This window comes from Mustela nigripes, chromosome 8 (genome assembly GCF_022355385.1).
Source record: "Mustela nigripes isolate SB6536 chromosome 8, MUSNIG.SB6536, whole genome shotgun sequence".
In the NCBI taxonomy this organism is placed as follows: Eukaryota; Metazoa; Chordata; class Mammalia; order Carnivora; family Mustelidae; genus Mustela; species Mustela nigripes.
The window spans coordinates 63,250,179-63,266,888 of record NC_081564.1 but is presented as its reverse complement, the minus strand read 5'-3'; the positions used below and the strand labels follow the sequence as shown (position 1 = coordinate 63,266,888).

Below are 16,710 nucleotides of genomic sequence, written 5' to 3'. Positions count from 1 at the left end.
CTCACAGTGCCGCTAAATAAAATGAGAGGAGATTCTGTCTGGTTTGGAAATCATATTTTCTTTGGCCTTTTAGGAAAAATCAATTGAGGCTTGGTCTGAATGGCCATCCTCATGGAAAGTGTGGGCTGTGCTGTGGAGCGAATCAGGAAGAGCTGAATGTGAGCACTGGGGGCGGGCATCCAGCTGAGCCATGGGAAGAGATGGCAGGTGGGGGGCAAGGAGCAGAGGCCGGTGGCCAAAGTGCCCTAAAAGAGGGTTTAACGTCATGTTCAGGCCTGGACTTGCCTGTCCACACGACACCCTCAGGGGAGAGTGACTGTTCGCGATGACCACCCCCTTCCCCACCAGGGCAGCTCTATGTAGACGGCCATGCCTCACCGGCTCACGAGAGACAAAAGACAAATATAAGTAAATACCAATGAGGTCAAAATGCCCTTGGTTTACTGAATGCTGGAGGGCAAGCAAGAGGCAGACGCAGGATAGGGTCATTCTGGAGGTGCTCTGAACTGAGGACTAGAGGTAGAGATCAAGTTCAAAGACAGAAGCCTGAGCAGAGAGAGATCCTTCCTGGCTGGGGGGCTGAGAAAATCATCGGCCTCCGAGGGCTCCTGGAGCCGCAGGTCCACCAGGCTGGCCGTCGGCGACATGACTTTTAATGTCTCTTCCAAATCGGGTCATCTTTATTTCCATCATTCTAAACCTGGTTTTTTTATGACTGGTTTTTTAGTCTAAGATGAAAGGACGGACCAAAAATGGTGCTTTCCAAGGTTGGGAATTCCTCAACTGACCTAAATTTGAAAATTATGCTCCATTTTAATTACTTGGATTGAGTGAAGGAAATACGAGGTGAAAGAAAACTACAGGCACACCTCAGAGATATTGTGGGTTCAGTTCCAGGCCACCACAGAAAAGCCAATATTGCAATACAGTGAGCCAAATGAATTTGTTGGTTTCCCAATGCGTATAAAAGTTATATTTACACTATACTGCAGTCTATTAAGGGTGCAGTAGCTTTGGCTCTAAAAAATAAAAATAAAAACAGTACACATCCCTTGATTAAAAAATATTTTATTGCTAAAAATGCCAACTATCATCTGAGCTTTCCGTGAGCCATAGTCACTGAGCACAGGTCACTGTAACAAACATAATAACAATGAAAAATTTTGAGATATTGCGAGAGTTACCAGCATGTGACACAGAGACAGGAAGCGAGCAAATTCTGTTGGAAAAATGGCGCTGGTAGACTTGCTCGAGGCAGGGTTGCCAGAAAACTTCAATTTGTAAAAAACACAATCTCTACGAAGCTCAAGAAAGTGAAGCGTGCTAAAACCAGGTATGCCTCTGTTAGAAAAAACGAGGTTAGAAACTAAGGTGGACAAAAGTTATATTTAATTCATTTGTTGGAAACAAGGCTAGGGGAGAAGCCATGGCAGAAAAAAATGTAAGCAAAACTTGAGCACTGAATTCTTGCAGGCACACAGTGAGAGAGAGGAGTCCAGACATCATAACCTCATATTACCTCTTCTGGAAACCTTCCTGACTTCCCCAGCTATGTTACCATAGCACCTTCCGCATCCTGCTAACTGCATTAGACACACAGAAATATCCACATGTTGATTCACTTGTCTGTCTCTCCCAGAAGAGGGCGAGTGTTTTGAGGCTAGGGAGAGCATCTTACTCAAACTGGTATATGAAGGATCTTGCAGAGAGCCCTTATAAAACTGGCCAAAAAAATACACTGAATGAATAAGCATTGAACTTTTTCCCCAGTAGCAGTTAAAAGGAAAATAAGATCCAGGCCACTAGCTAAAGGTTTAATTTCAAACTTCACAGTAAGGCACAGGGCACTGATTGGAAAGTATCAACATTCTCAAGGTTTTTGCTAGCATTACCAGGAAAGTAAAAAAAAAAAAAAAAAAAAAAAAAAAAAAAAAAAATCTAAATTTACCTCCAGGGACCTTGTCATTATCTTTTCTGCAAAGCATTATACCAACTTTGAAGTGATTTGACTTAGAATACAACCCAAGTAAAAATGTAGAATCCCATGAATCTATTGTTAAGTGTCTAGAGACTTGTGACTCATTCAAGGAGCGAGGTTATGTCATTTGTCTGGATGTCTACGTGTCAAGAGTGTGTGCTCTGGGATTAGATGACAGAGGTTCAAATTATGGCTTCCAGACTGTATGACATTTTCAATCTGAGTGGAGAGTATCTTTCAGAGTGTCCGCAGAGGAGTTAGGTTAGATGATCCTTGATTTACCCCCAACTCGAAGTGCCCCAAACCCGAGTTATTCCCACCCACTCCACAAATAAACTGCTGCCAAGTCACATTCTGCGTGACAGCTCTCACTGATCTCCGAGACATGTCAGAACTAGTGACAATCATCAGTAACAGTGGCTGTCTAACGTTCAGGTTGGTATGGGGTGAAGATCAGGACACACACACACACACACACACACTCCTGAAGGATCTTCCATGGATATAGGTCAAGAATGTATGTGTCAATAAAGTTCTATGCATAGAACTATCTCCCATGCCCTCACCCCTCACTCTGGCTGGGATCGATCCCACCGGACTGTGCTGAGACCCATGCCTACATTCGAAGAGGCAGTAGAGACTACTATCCTTCAAAGAAGAACCTCTTCAAACCACAGCGGCAGCCCATAGCAAACCAGGAATGAATGTATCAACCTTGGGCTTCCCTTCTTCCTTCTCATACTGCCCTTCCATAAATATGATCTACTACTGGCTCAAACTTTTGTTTGACCTGAGTCAATGGCCATGTTGTCCCAGGACCCTCTAAGTGCTTATAGTAGGAGAACAGGAGTATGTTAGCAAGTCACCTAGGAGATGCACCTTGCCATGCCAGACTACGCCAAGAACGAAGTCAACACACGTCCTCAGAGAAGGCTCCAAACATCCCAACTACCACTTCTCTACGTTCTGGGAGCAAGAAGAAAGCAAATTTCTGTTGATGTAGCAAAGATATACTAAAACAAAACCTCGGTGTGCTGCCCGCCATGAAGGAGCGGGCAGGGGACCAGCCAACCTCAGTCCCACCAAGCACTACGGTGTCTGCTGGAGTTTCCTCCTTGCCTTTCTTAGTGCCTGGCTGTGAGCTGATCTTGCCAGGAGGCCCCTGGGGGCATATCTGCAACTAAAACTCACTGGTTAGAGTCACAGCCATTGAGGAACCTTTCTAAGGGAGGTTGGGCACAGCACAAGAAACACCTGCTGGGAAAGCTTCGCAAGTCTCCTCCACAGGTGGGAGGTCTAGGCGCACGTTTAATGAGCATGCTTCGTCTACAGACAGCCTCTATGTGTATTTTTTATAAATCACCATAGATCATAGATGGACAGTTACGGACCCTTATGCAACAGCAGTAGATATGGAAGGAAAATGAGGGATAGTCATAATCCATCCCATGCAGCTGCAGGAAGAAAATGTCCTGGTCTTTAAGAGATACCAAGAAAGCAAAAGGCACAAAGAACAAATGAACCTCTCCTAAGTATTTTTACACAAAAGGGCAGAGTTCACCTTTAAAAGTCCAACTTCTGAAAATACCAAAGGAACTAAAGATTCTTTCAGGTAGGAGATACTTAGGGAGAAGTCCTAACATTAAGGTCTAACATGTTTTGGGTGTCTATTTATTGTCTAGGTATTGTTCTAGGCGTTTTTGTATATGTTCTGTCATATTCGATTCTCAATATTGCCCCCATAAGGCCCATTAAACAGATGAGAAAACTGAGGTGAAGAAACATGAAGTAACCTATCTAAGGGTGCCCGGTGGTGTTTCATGGAGCTGGACTGAAACCCAATCAGTCAGAGGGCAAAGCCTGGAAGGTTAAGCAGAGCACTTAGCAGCTGGGTTGGATGATGGGGAACAGAAACATCAGGCTGCCCACGAGTGGAATTTTCCTTTAGCCCTGGGGTTACACTCTTATGAAAATACCCCCAGGGCCTGAACAAGCCTCAGAGCCAAGAATGTTCCTGTTCCCTGACAAGCAGCAGCATTCCCAGGGCTGGGTTCCCCGTCCCCGCTGGGCCCGGGGCAGGACTCCCAAGGAGGAACGAGCCTTCTCCAGCCAAGGCAGGAGTCCCCACCCTGAACTCCCCGGGGCAGATGTAGTTCCCGGAGGTGTTTTCTTTTCCTCTTCTTATTTAAAGAAAAAACAAAACTCTCCACACTCCCCACATGTGAAATGCCTCTCGTGCTGCCGCCAGACAATCATATTACAGTCACACAATGACCCTTGCGACGAGAAAAGAGGAAAAGCCCGCACCGCGCCCCCGCCAAGCCTGGGAGAGAGTCAACCTCTGGAAAAGCCCAGGTCACCAGAGATCAAACTCAAGCACTGAGGAACAACAGGAGGTGGGGAGGCCGGCGGGGGAGAGGACCGAGAAGGAGGAAGCATAAAGTTTAAAGGTCAAAACAAATGTCAACCTAACACCAGTCCTGTATGAACAGCACACAGCCTCGCTGCTAGACAAATACAGGCTGCCGGGGAGGCAAGGTATCAAGAGGTTTTATTAACTCTCTTCCTGGAATCGTACACATAGGAAGTCTGTTCCCTCATATAAGCTGCAAAGCACAATATTTATCCCTCGGGGGAGGGAAATCGCAGAGCTGATATTGAATCCACAATACAGAGTTTCTCCTCCATTCCCTTCTCAGCCCGCCTCTGTTCTCGCTGCGCCTCCAGGGCCCTGTCCGCAGGAAATACCCTCGCAGGTTGTGATAAGACTGGAAAGGGTCACGTGCTGATGAGAACACAGGGCACAACACCCGGGCTCCGCCTTCTGCTGACTCCCCCCCACCCCACCCCCCCAGCATGACTTGGTCCCACCCCGCCCAAGGGAGGCGAGAGATGGACAGCGCCCTGTGCGTCCTGGGCACTGTGGGCGCCCCTGTGCTATCCCTGTGCCCGGGTCTGTGAGACCCCAAACCCCTGTCTGGAGGGCTCCCTGGGAGAAATGTCGTTTTGCAGAGCCCACGGCAATAAAGGCAGGGGCTGGTCTGCACCTGGTTCTCTTGCCAACCGTGAGCTCCCGGTCTGTTCCCTCTGAGCTTCCCATGCCCCCTGCTCACCTGGGTCCCCTGGGGAACTTGTAAAAAGTGCGTGTGTGAGGGTGTGAGCTTGTGCGCATGTCCGTGTCTGTCCCCCACACCCACCCTTGGAGGTTCTGATTCAGCTGGTCTGGAGGGGCTCTTGAGAATCTTTGTTTTTAAAAAGCTCCCAGTGAATTCTGATGCAGTGGGGGGGGACCCCCAAAGCGATCTGCAAGTGAGTGTTATAGGAAGTCAGAGATCCCAATATTGTCCTCCTTATGAGGGGCCCAGGACAAGAAGCCCAGTAGGCAGCGGGCCACGGTGACGCCTACTGTGGGTCACCAAGGACTCAGAACTTCCATTCAAAGCGCCATGTGGTTCTTCCCATTGCATTCAAGGGACAAGTGCTAGTCTGGAGGCACACTGGGCCTCAGGCATTCCCCGAGGGCCAGGAACACCTCCTCCAATCCGTCTTTTTCTTTCACCCCTCTCCGGTTTCTATGAAACCTGCAAGGACCTGTTCCATAGCTTGCTCTAGAACATCTCTCTTACCTGCAGACAAGATTTGGTTTACGGAGCTTCCTGACATCTGTGTAGCTACCATCTGTGGGTTATCGCTGAAAGTCCAGAAGGAACGACTCAAAGTATTTTAGGAGCTGTCTGTGAACTGCTGAGGCTGGGGAATGTTTTGTTCTGGCGAGCACTGAAGACCAAAGCAAAAATACTTTACAGGTAGCATCCAAGCACAAAAGACAAAACGATGAACCCACTGGCAGTCCCCAGGACACTACAGAAAAACAGCAAATTCTAGAGTAAAAGTATAAGCCAAAGGCAAGTACCAGAGGAAAAAATAGGTAAATGAAGACAAATAAAACAGGTAAACTGAGAAAACGCTGGGTGCCAAGCAGACCAAGAGGCCGGGGAGGAGATGTTCCTTCCCCGTCTTATGATGACCAGGCTCAGGCAAAGCAAGGAGATGCTGCAATTTCCAGGCTCCAGGCCTTTGCCCAGCGTTCTTTACTTCTGGTTCTGCGGCTGTCTCTCGTCTAAACATGCCAGACACCAGGCCCTCCTACTCTCTTCTTCCTCAATTACTTTTACAGAAACTCTTCCCATAGACACATCCGTTACCAGTCACTGGGCAGCTCAGTCTGAACACAAAGCAGTGGTCTCTCTCCCGTAGAACTTGCATTTTTTGTCTTCAGTTCTACACTGGGCTGAAGGGAGGGGAAAGACGAAGTGGGGAGGGCATTTTCCTTTTTCTTTTGAAAGACATTCAGGACCCACTAGCAATCAGGAACTCTGGGGTTTCCTTTCAATGCATTTCAAGGGGGTTAAGATGAAGATTCTGGAATTTCTGCAATTAAAGGTCCATCATGAGCTCAGAGAGAGGCTGGTTGGTACACCTTCATTTAGGCTGCCTAGAGGATATACAGGCAGGCACATGGGTGGTGTCAGGTCCCAGTGCTGAAGGAGGTTCCTCACTGCCACGGATAGAGACGAGCGTCTGAAAGGCTGCCAGTCGGCCCCTAACCTTTTCCATCCTATGACAACAGAAAAACGAATTTCTATCTGAATTTCCGTGACATAAGGTTGGGAAGCAAACTGAGTTTCACGTGTGGTGTCTCTTTGGGTTGTTCGTAGTAGACTCCTTCATAATAGTCACGGGGAAGAATAAACATTTTAATCTTGTGCCCTCCGTTGTCACTTCTATCCCAACACCTACTTCCGGACACTGATTTCCACGCAGGTAGAAGAAAAGGAGGAAGCATGTAGAAAATTAGAATCTCCAGAATACCTTAACTTGAGCTAAGGTCTTCTAGGTGGTTCCCTTTGAATTCACACACGTCTAAGAAATATCCACCCACTAAGAGCAGAGATAGAAAACATAGTTTAAAAAAGACCTTCTTATGTAGTTTGAAGAGCGTATCAGGACTTCTTTCTTTCTGTGCCCAAGGGACTTGTGGTTTTTTAGAAACTGTACCAAATAGTAAAGATCAGTTTCAGGCTAAGTGAAAAGCGTCTAGAGGTTGAGCTACCATGGAAAGAAGCTATCATGGAAAGAAAAGACAAAAATGGTAAAGACCACACACAACACACACACACACACACACACACACGCACACACACGGGGGTGGGGGGTGGAGATGTGTTAAGCAGAAAGTAGAAAGTGTTAAGTAGAAAGGATCCATCCATGTTCCTGTGGTTAAGTGTCCAACTGTGAGGCCCCCTGAACTCTTCATAGGTAAGAATTGCATTTCTGGACCAGCCACCCGACCAGATTCTGACCTGGCACCCTTGGGCTCCGCTACACAGCTCTGACCATTCAGGTGAGCCTCCGGCTTATTTCTTCTCTTTTCTTCCACTCCACATGCACCTCTTTCTTCTGCCACTTAAAGCAAGTCCCCAGCGGGTGTCTATACCACACAGGTCACCCTGCCCATCTCTCGTCATACAGCCCTTTGCAGACATAAAAAAGAGTCCAATAGCCTATCACTGCAGCACCCCTGCGGGTACAGGGAATGACAAGAGATGTGGGTTTCTTGAACCAAAAGCAACTGTCAAAATAACAGTCCTTGGTGAAAAGCATTTCTCTATGTACTTTATAGGGTTTGGAACAACTCAGAAACTGCCGGTTTCTTGTATAATTCATTGCCTGATATGGTTAAGCAGGGATCAGTATAAATCCACTAATGGGAAGTTCAAATATTCTCAGAAGGAAAAGAACAAAACACTTGGTAATCACCAAAAAACTTCATTAAATAGGAGCAAAATCCTTAGCTAGTCTTGACAGATCCCTAATGGAACAATTTTATTGTGACCAACCCAATTGCTGCAAATGAGAAGTATTTAATGGAAAGTTAAACTGAGTAAAGAAACCTGAAAACATCAAACCTCATCCCAAGCTCTACAACATATGACACACCACACAGGTACACACATACATATACACCGTGAACCCATCTCCTAATGTTTTAAGTATTTGTCCCTGTGTGTTTTTCAGAATATTCTTAGAGAAAACTTTACACAGGATCCTAATATGTAAAACAGATAAGGAGGAAAGTTTCTACGTTAGGTTTAGCACCCTCGTGGCCCCTACCATTGGACCCCAGTGTATCAGGTCTCCTGAAATCCCCTCTTAAACACCACCGACCTGGTTACAAACAATAGGTAAGGATTCTCTCCATAGGGGATGATTATAGACTTTCACCATTCATTCTGAGGTTCTTTTACTGAATACCTACTGCACTCCTCTACAGAGATAACAAGGCAAAAGAGACACAAATCCTTATATCCAGTAGCTCAGAGTCCATTATGGGAAAGATAAATCATCAGAATATTCCAAAACATTAGGATAAGTAATATGATAAAGGTAGTCACAGTATTCTAGGAAATTCTAATTTCATCTCACCAAAAGTTTTCAGGGCACTGAGCCTATTTCAGAATGAACCGACTCTGACTTTAATTATCAGCTCATTAACTTTGAGACAGAAGACTGGTCAGTTTAAGAACTGAATATATTAAAGGCTTATCTGAGACAGACTTTATACCATGAAGTTATTTCCCTGTATTTCCAAGAAGCATGTAAAAATTATCAAGCCTGTGAGGAGGCCAAATTTTTAAAGATCTGAGAAAAACAAAATTTTCACCTGTCTCAAACAACACACCTCTAGCTCAGAATTAGGATGCTGTGGCCGATAAGGTGGGCCTCCATTGGCACTAATCACAAAGATTAACGTTATAAGCATGTATAACACTTACCACAATTTAGTAACTGATAAAATCTTTTTCTTACAGGCTTTTAATATGGCCATTTTAAGGAGGTAAAGTGTTCCTAAGCTTAAATCAAATTCAGCGAGTTGAGTTTGCGGATTTCCTTCCCTTTGCTGAATTGGAAACCCTTAAGTCTGAGGTCCAAGTCACAGTTGGTGACTCCTCTGAGAACAAAACAGTTTCTTACAAGCGGATTTGATCTGTCTCTAGATAATTCTATTTACTCCCACGTAACCTGTGGAGTCCTTAATAACTCCAGAGTTGTTTTTCTCTTTTGTAGTAATAGATGCTGTTATTTAGGAGAATGAAAGGAAACACTCATGCCAGTGACAAGGGGAAGAAGAAGAGGACTAGAAAGTGCTGGAAAGGAATACAATTTCGAGTTATGTCACCCAGCATCCCACGAGAGCAGGAAGGACTCTGCATGTGACCAGAGCATTCACTTAGACACCCCCGAGAGAGGGAGTTGACTACTTCCTGTGGAATAGGATCTTGGACTGCCTTTTTATTTATTTTTTTAAAGAAAAATTTTCCTACACTAATACGCGGTTCTGCCTCCCTGTCACTCCCACTTAAGGGCTCTAAATCTGCTCTGTGGAAGCACACGCTACTCCCTCTCAGAGCCTGGCCTTCACATACACACTGCGGTGGAAGTGTGGGGCTCATTTCCATATCTGCTGGGACCCTACAGATTGGCCTCCAATGTTCTCTTCATCTTATGGCATCCTCACCACTTGGGGGAACCATAATAGATCACACACTCAAAGAAGTGATTTTTAGAGATTATTATTATCCTATTTTTAATCTTAAAAAAAATTCTTGGTAAAATATATACACCACAAAATTTGCCTTCGTAATCATTTTTAAATGTGACATTAAGTACCTTCACATTGGTGTACCTCTATCACGCCTTCCAGCCACAGAACTCTTTGTCTCGTAAAATTGAAAATCAGTACCCACTGAACACCGATTTCCCATTCCCTCCAACCCCCCACTTCCTGGCAACTGCCATTCTACTTTCTGTCTCCGTAAATCTCGAGGTACCTCGTAGGAGTAGAATCCCACAGCATCTGTCTTTCCATGACTGGTGCATTTCACTTAGAATAACATACGCAAGGTTCATCCATGTTGTAGCCGGTGTCAGAACTTCCTTTTAAAGGCTAAATAATGTTCTGTATTGCCATTCCACTCTACAGACGCAATGAGAAGGGCTCCAGCAAGTTAAGAGCTTTCCTAAGGTCTCACAACTAGAGCTGACGCCAGGTTCCCTGACTCCCCTGTTCACTGCCTGCCCACGTAGTCCTGCTCTCTCTTCCAAATGAAAATGCCCTGCATTTCCATTTGGACTGAAGCTGAAAAGGAGGCTTCCTCATCAAGGTTCGATGGAAACCAGCTTGCCTTATTCTTCAAAGCCAGTCCATACACACCTTTCAGATGGTAAAGAGGACCCTCATCCCCAGGACCCAAGCACTGGCAAGGGAACCAGGATAGAAAGTCTGTGGATTTAGTCCCACTATAATAAAACACCACTTCCTTAAGGCTTGTTTTAACTACTATTATAATTATTGATTATGTTCCATTTGAGTGGGTGGGGGAGCAAACTGCAAAGCCTCTTTGCTTTTTTTAACTTTTCTTTTTCATTCTAGAAGTTGAATTCCAAGGGCGGGCAACAGTGGCAAGGAGAGAAGGGCCTCAGGAGAGGTTTTGTTTGTTTGCTGGTTTGTTCTAATCTGGATGGGATTAAATCTATATTTAATCTCTCTTGTCAAGATATGGGGAAAGCCACAGTGCAGTGAAACCAGAGTGGGGCTCAGACATCCCTCACAGCTATTACTTCTTAATAAAGAGGAGCCTTTCTGCAAGGGATGAGGTTACTGTCAGAGAAGGCATGACTAATCATGATTAATTTGATCCGTGCCAACATAAACTGGATGCACCATTCACTAAATAATTATTCTGTAGCCTGGATACCATTTCCATAGGGTTCAGGGAAGTTGCTGGTCATTTATCACATTACAACAACAACAACAACAACAAAACCCCCTACATAAACAAGAGAGGATAAAATAAGAAACCATCCTCAAAATAAAGCCAAATGTTTTCACATCCACCCACAAAATGCCTGCTTAAAGCTAGAAACAACAACAGTAACAACAAAAAACCCCACGTTACTCTCTTGTGCCAAAGGAAGACAAACAGAATTGAATGGACACATATCCTTCACCCAGAAAAAAAGAGGAGCCAAGCCTGATTCCTTTTTCAGGGCGAAAAAAGGATCAACCATCTAATTGGTAGAAGTATGTCCATGCCCTCAATTGATCTTTACTTTTTTCTTGTTGGTAAGATATCAGCACCCATTCAACATACGAGGAAACTGTGGTCTCGTAGATTTATTCCCGAACTGTCTAAAACCACAGAGCATGTTTGCAGCAAAACCTGGTCTCTACCCAAGACTTCCATCTTGAGGATTATTCTTGGCAGTGACCTTTGACCAAGTTCACGCTGGGCCAGATCCTAACCCAGATGGTCTCTTCTGAGTTCTGAATCTAAAGGAGATGATTTTATGAATCATTTTACAAATATTTACTGAACACTGCCTAGGCACCAAATACTGTTCTAAGCACAAGGGCACACCAGTGAGCAGAGCAGAGCTCCCTCAAAGAGCTTTCCTTCTGGTAGAGAATGGAAGCTAATAAACAAGTAAGCAAGCAAAATGCACAGCACATCAGGTAGAGATAAATGTGAGGTATAAAATAACATAGGTGAGGAGGAACAGGGAAACTCAGAAGGGCTGGAGTCTGTTATTTTACATAGAGCGGTCTGCAAAGGCATCATGGATAACGGATATTTAAGCAGAGAGGTCAGGGAAAAGCACTGCAGACGTTTGAGAGAGAAAACAGCAAAAACCAAGTATCTGAAGTTGACTGGTGCTTAGAGCCTTCTGGAAGTTGGGGCACAGTGAGATGAGGCCAGGCAGGTAACAGGGGCCAGCTCACTTATAATTCCACAAGCCACTGCAAAGAGTTGATCTTTGCACAGAAGGAAATGGGGAGCAACTGCAGGTTTGGGGCAGAGGGGCATCTACTGTGGACACAGAATGGATAATCACATTTGGCATTTCCGCCTGTAAGTTCAGGCTTTAGAGAGACATTTAAATGTCTTATGTGTACAGATGATAATCAGTGTCTTGTGAGCATACGACAGAGGGAAAACTGGTAGAGAGGACTGAGTCCCGGGGCGTTCCAATGTTTAGAGGCCAGAGAGATGAGGAGGACTGGCAAGAGATTCAGAAGAGGAGCAGGCAGAACTCAGAGGAAAACAGAGTGCTGCCCCAGAAGCCAAGGGAAAAGAGGTTCATGGAGGAAAGGATCAAATGTGACCAATGAGGCCAGGAGGGCAGATAGTAATTAATGTTATCAGAAGCTTAGGAGCATCTCTCCAAAGATGATTTAAATTCTGGCTTTTGGCATACATCGGAAGAAAACTGAAGAAAGGATTTCATAACTTTAAACAGCCATTGTCACTTCCCATCCCTCTTGGGTTTTCAAACTGTTCCCAGCCAGAGTTCACAGAGTCCAGAGGGTAACTCTCGGCCTCCGGTAGCCCAGCTCTGCGCTACGTGTAGCCGGTGGTGTTTGCTTCCATCTAAGGGACGCCGATGCCTCGATGTTGATCACCCCCCTGTTCCCCATCACAAGCAGGGGCAGAGAGGGAGCAATCTGTTTACCTGGCCTCATTTTAGACGGGAAGACACTGAAACATTCATTTAGGTGCTTGGCCACATGCTACTGTCCCTTCTGTCCATCAAAGTTTGACTTCCATGACCTGGCATTCAGTGACTGCTACCGCTTGCTATTTCCTAACCCCAACTATTCACTCCAAAACATGCGGTTACTGACTGTTCCCTCAACACCTGGAACACTTCCCTACTTTTGGCCTGGGATGCCTCCCTCCCTCCCTCTACCTGTTTAAGATAGCTTTTAGGCCCAGTTAAATTCATCAGTGAATATTTCTGTAAATGAGGCTTCTTGCAAGTCTAGAATAATTTCTCCCTTCTCTTTGTCCTGCGCATATGTACTTATTATATACAAGTTTTGTGTTTGTGACCAGCTAACTTGATCTATTTTGGGTGACAGAGGCACCATATCTTCATGATCTCTGTTTGTGTATCACTTAACACCAGCCTTGCCTCAAATAAGTACTCAACAATTATTTAGAGGGTGAGTGAATGACTCTTAACAAGAAATGATGGGGCTTAAGAGCTAAGAGCAAGTCAATAGTTGAGTTTAATTCAAGGCTTTTACATTCTGACACCCAGATCCACTCTTCAGAAATATTGGTTCCTGGCTCTGCCTATGCCAGCCACAGATGGTGACAGAGCTGTTCACCATGTGCTGAAGGCCTTGGCTCAGCCACCCCAGAAATGGGCTTGCATAGCCTTTCCTTCTGTGGGTACCACTCTCATATGCCCAACCTCAATGGGAAACCCTTGACCCATTCTGGTTTTTAAAAGAAGGACTTCTTTCCATTTACTTATTTATTTATTTATTTATTCCCACAGAATACCCTGGTAACAATTGAGACAATACCATCAAGTACATCAGAGAAAAGCTAATGGGTCCTTAGGGCCCACAGAGTCCATGGAGCCACACCAAGAACCCCCAGCCATACATCTATCTCCGGACTCAGCACATAGAAAAGACAAACATCTCTGGCTTTACATATGCTTCAGGATCTGAATGAAACTCAGACCTCTATGTGCTTGGGCTAAATGCTTCGCACTGTTTGGATAACATCTTAGGAGCTCAGGGCCTGAGATACCAAAAACTGGCTCTGACCAGGGAAGAGATTCTGAGGAAGGGGTTTTGGAACTGGAAGGGTTTGTTAGAGGGTGACAGGGCAGGAGAGCGCGTCGGGAGTAAGAAAAGAACTCAGCAAACCTTGAAGCAGGTTAAAAAAAAAAAAAAAAAGTTTTTAGACGCCTGATAGAATTGTGAATTGGCCAGGGTGAGAGATGAAGCTGGAAAGACCAGTCTGGCTAGCTAGTCCGGTTTGTTACCTAATGGTCTTAATATAGCTGCCTCTGTGCCTTTCACCTGGGTCAGCCAGGGCACAACAATGAGGCCATGCTGTGCACAAAGATCTTCCATCACAGGTGATGGAAAGAGCACTGTGTCAGGAGTCAGAAGGCCGGGGTCCCAGCCCCAGCTTTGCCACTGAAAAAACTTCCAAATATAAACAAGGCAATCAATTTCTCCCTGCTTTGGTCTTCTTCCTTAGGGGAATAAAAGGGTAAAGCAATGACACTGCCCACCCTCTATCTTTACCAGGAGGCTCATATATGGTAATGATTATGAAAGCTCTATTCAAAATCAATATGCATATGAAATAAATCTCTGACAAAGTATGGTGGGTTGTCTTAGGAAACACATTGGCAGAACTTAACACAGACACAATGAGAGCAGTGGAATCCATCACGGCCCCTCACTCAAAGAGTGGATTCTTGTGATGAGGGACCAGATAGTGAGTTCGTCACAATCAGGGCGGGTACTGGGAGAACACTAGGATCAGGACCAACTTGGACTGAGTCCTGGCTCTGTTATTTGCTATCTTGTGTGACCTTGGGCAAGTTCTGTAAACTGGCTAAGCCTTTGTTTTGTTTTGTTTTATTTATCAGTAAAATTAAAACAACATCGCCTACTTTGTGGTGAAGATTAGGGATGAATCTGTGTGAAGTTTCAAAGTCAGTTCCTGGCACACCGCAGACACTCGGAATTGTTGTGGCCATTTTCATAATTAGTTTCAATATCAAAGACCTCGTGTATGATAGATACCATATCAAATGCATCAGCCATTTGCAAAGCACGGAAATGTTTCTGTTATCAAAAAGCTAATTTAAATCTTTTTTGATACTCCCTGCTTCTTTTTGCAAGTCCTTTATTTGTCAAACTGAAAATGGTAACATGGAAATCAGCATATGATGTCAATGAAATACACTATGTGTTAGAAGATGTTCTAAAGACTTCTGCCTATCTCTTTCTTCACCTTCAAAAAACCACAACTAAACAAAAAATGTCCATGCTTATGGATTGGGGAACAACTAAAAAATACATTGGTATTCCATACCATACTTATAACCTGGATTAGATTTTGTGCTTCTCTTACGTTTGGGTTGGCAAGGGGCTGGAGAGAAGAGGGAAAAGGGGAGGGGACAAAGGAGGTGTGCAAACCAGAATGGCTCAGAATCAGCATTTCGGCATGCAAAGTTAATGAAATCCACTGAGTTTCAGTCCGTCAAAGCCTTGCTCCATTCTGAGATGCTAGAAATGAGGTGAGCTGACCGAGGTTTAGAATTTAGCTTTGCAGGCTATTACTGTGTTGCCAGCTTGGGTTACCAAGGAGAGGCAGGCTTCTGGACAGGCCCTGGATGATCATTTAGAGGCTGGGCTGAGCCTCCTGAAGCACAGACACAGAGTCAGGGTTCTGCAGAGTCCCACACAGACCAGCTGCCTTCCCTCCCATCCTGGTAGAGCTGCGTGAGGCCTGATGAGGGAGAGGCCTGCTCCCTCTACCCCAACAAGGAAGTAGTAATAAGTTAAAGGTGAAATATTCTGGACCGATCACCTTTAAAACAAACACTGTTTCAGAAACGGTATTTACCAAGCTAGGAGAGGGAATGGACAAGGGACATGTTACACCTGTCCCGTTGTGGCTGCTGTAACCGAGCGGCCGCCGACACAGTAATCCTGACAAGCGCTCAGCCAAGAAGGTCCCAAGGTTCTCCGGGCCTTTGATTCTCACCCTGACTGCACATCAACAAGTCACTTCTGGACGTTCCAGGTAACTGGTATGGGGTAAAGCACAGACATCAGGTGTCGTTGCTGTTGTGTTATAAAAAGTCCCAGTGGTTCCAACACGCAGCCAGGGTTGAGAACTAGGAGAACCGTGATCTACGTCAATACCATTAGGTGTAGGTGAGAAATACGAAGGTGGGAGATTCTGAATGAGTGATTTGTTCTAAAATCAAATCATCTTCCCCCTACTGTCCAATATTTTGATGGTATTTCAGGGAAATCTTATTTTTAGACTTAATGAGGAGCCCCCCCACCCCCCACCCCGCCTCTCCCTGGGCACCCTGTATGGGGAAATGAAACTCTACAAGGCTGAGGTGGAAGAAGGGAACTGAAAGGTGAAACTGACTTTAAATAGGAATGAAACTGACAAGAGTCAGCTCCAAGGCTCAAAGTGGAGACACGAAGCAAATGAAAACAAACCACCTCCCTGAGAAAAGCTAGTTAAACCCTGAAAGTTCTTTCAGTTTGGATAATTTAAGGTTTTAGTGAGGGATTATGTTCTACATGTTGAAAGTATTCCCCCCACGCGGTAAAGCTTAGCAGATCGGGCATTTCTAAGGGGGCAGCGGCAGAGCTGTAAACAGTCTGCTGATTGAAAACACACCTCCTGAGATAAAACAGTGTGGAAGGCAGTGGTCACTGCTCATGGGCCACCACAGATAATCCAGGGGCTGCCACCTTCCCATGCCCAATGAACAGCACCTCTAGGCCTAATCCCAACATGGGTTCCATCTGCTACTCAAAATAAATATCATCTCCCTTCTACATCACAAAAGGGCCCCAATTATAACTCACCAATTATAAATGAAATGGAAGAAAGATGATATTCTCCAGTTTAGATTCCTGATGGATGTGGCTACTTTGAAAAACTGGTTATAGAGGTTGAGTTTAGACCATGAACCGACATCACACAAATAATAGCATCTATGATGGTCCCTGCAGGCATCTCAGGAACCCAGAGGCGCCTTTCATTAGTGGACAATGGAAGAAATGCCCCCTTTGCCCAAGTCTACATTTTTTTTTTTTATTA

The 16,710-nt window shown here is 45.0% G+C and overlaps 1 protein-coding gene across 3 annotated transcripts in view; it reads right to left on the bottom strand.

Annotated features, from left to right (window-relative positions):
- The window catches only part of SETBP1 (SET binding protein 1), a 361,300-nt gene that overhangs the window by 271,155 nt on the left and 73,435 nt on the right, over positions 1-16,710 (bottom strand). The gene's annotated exons all lie outside the window — the stretch shown is intronic.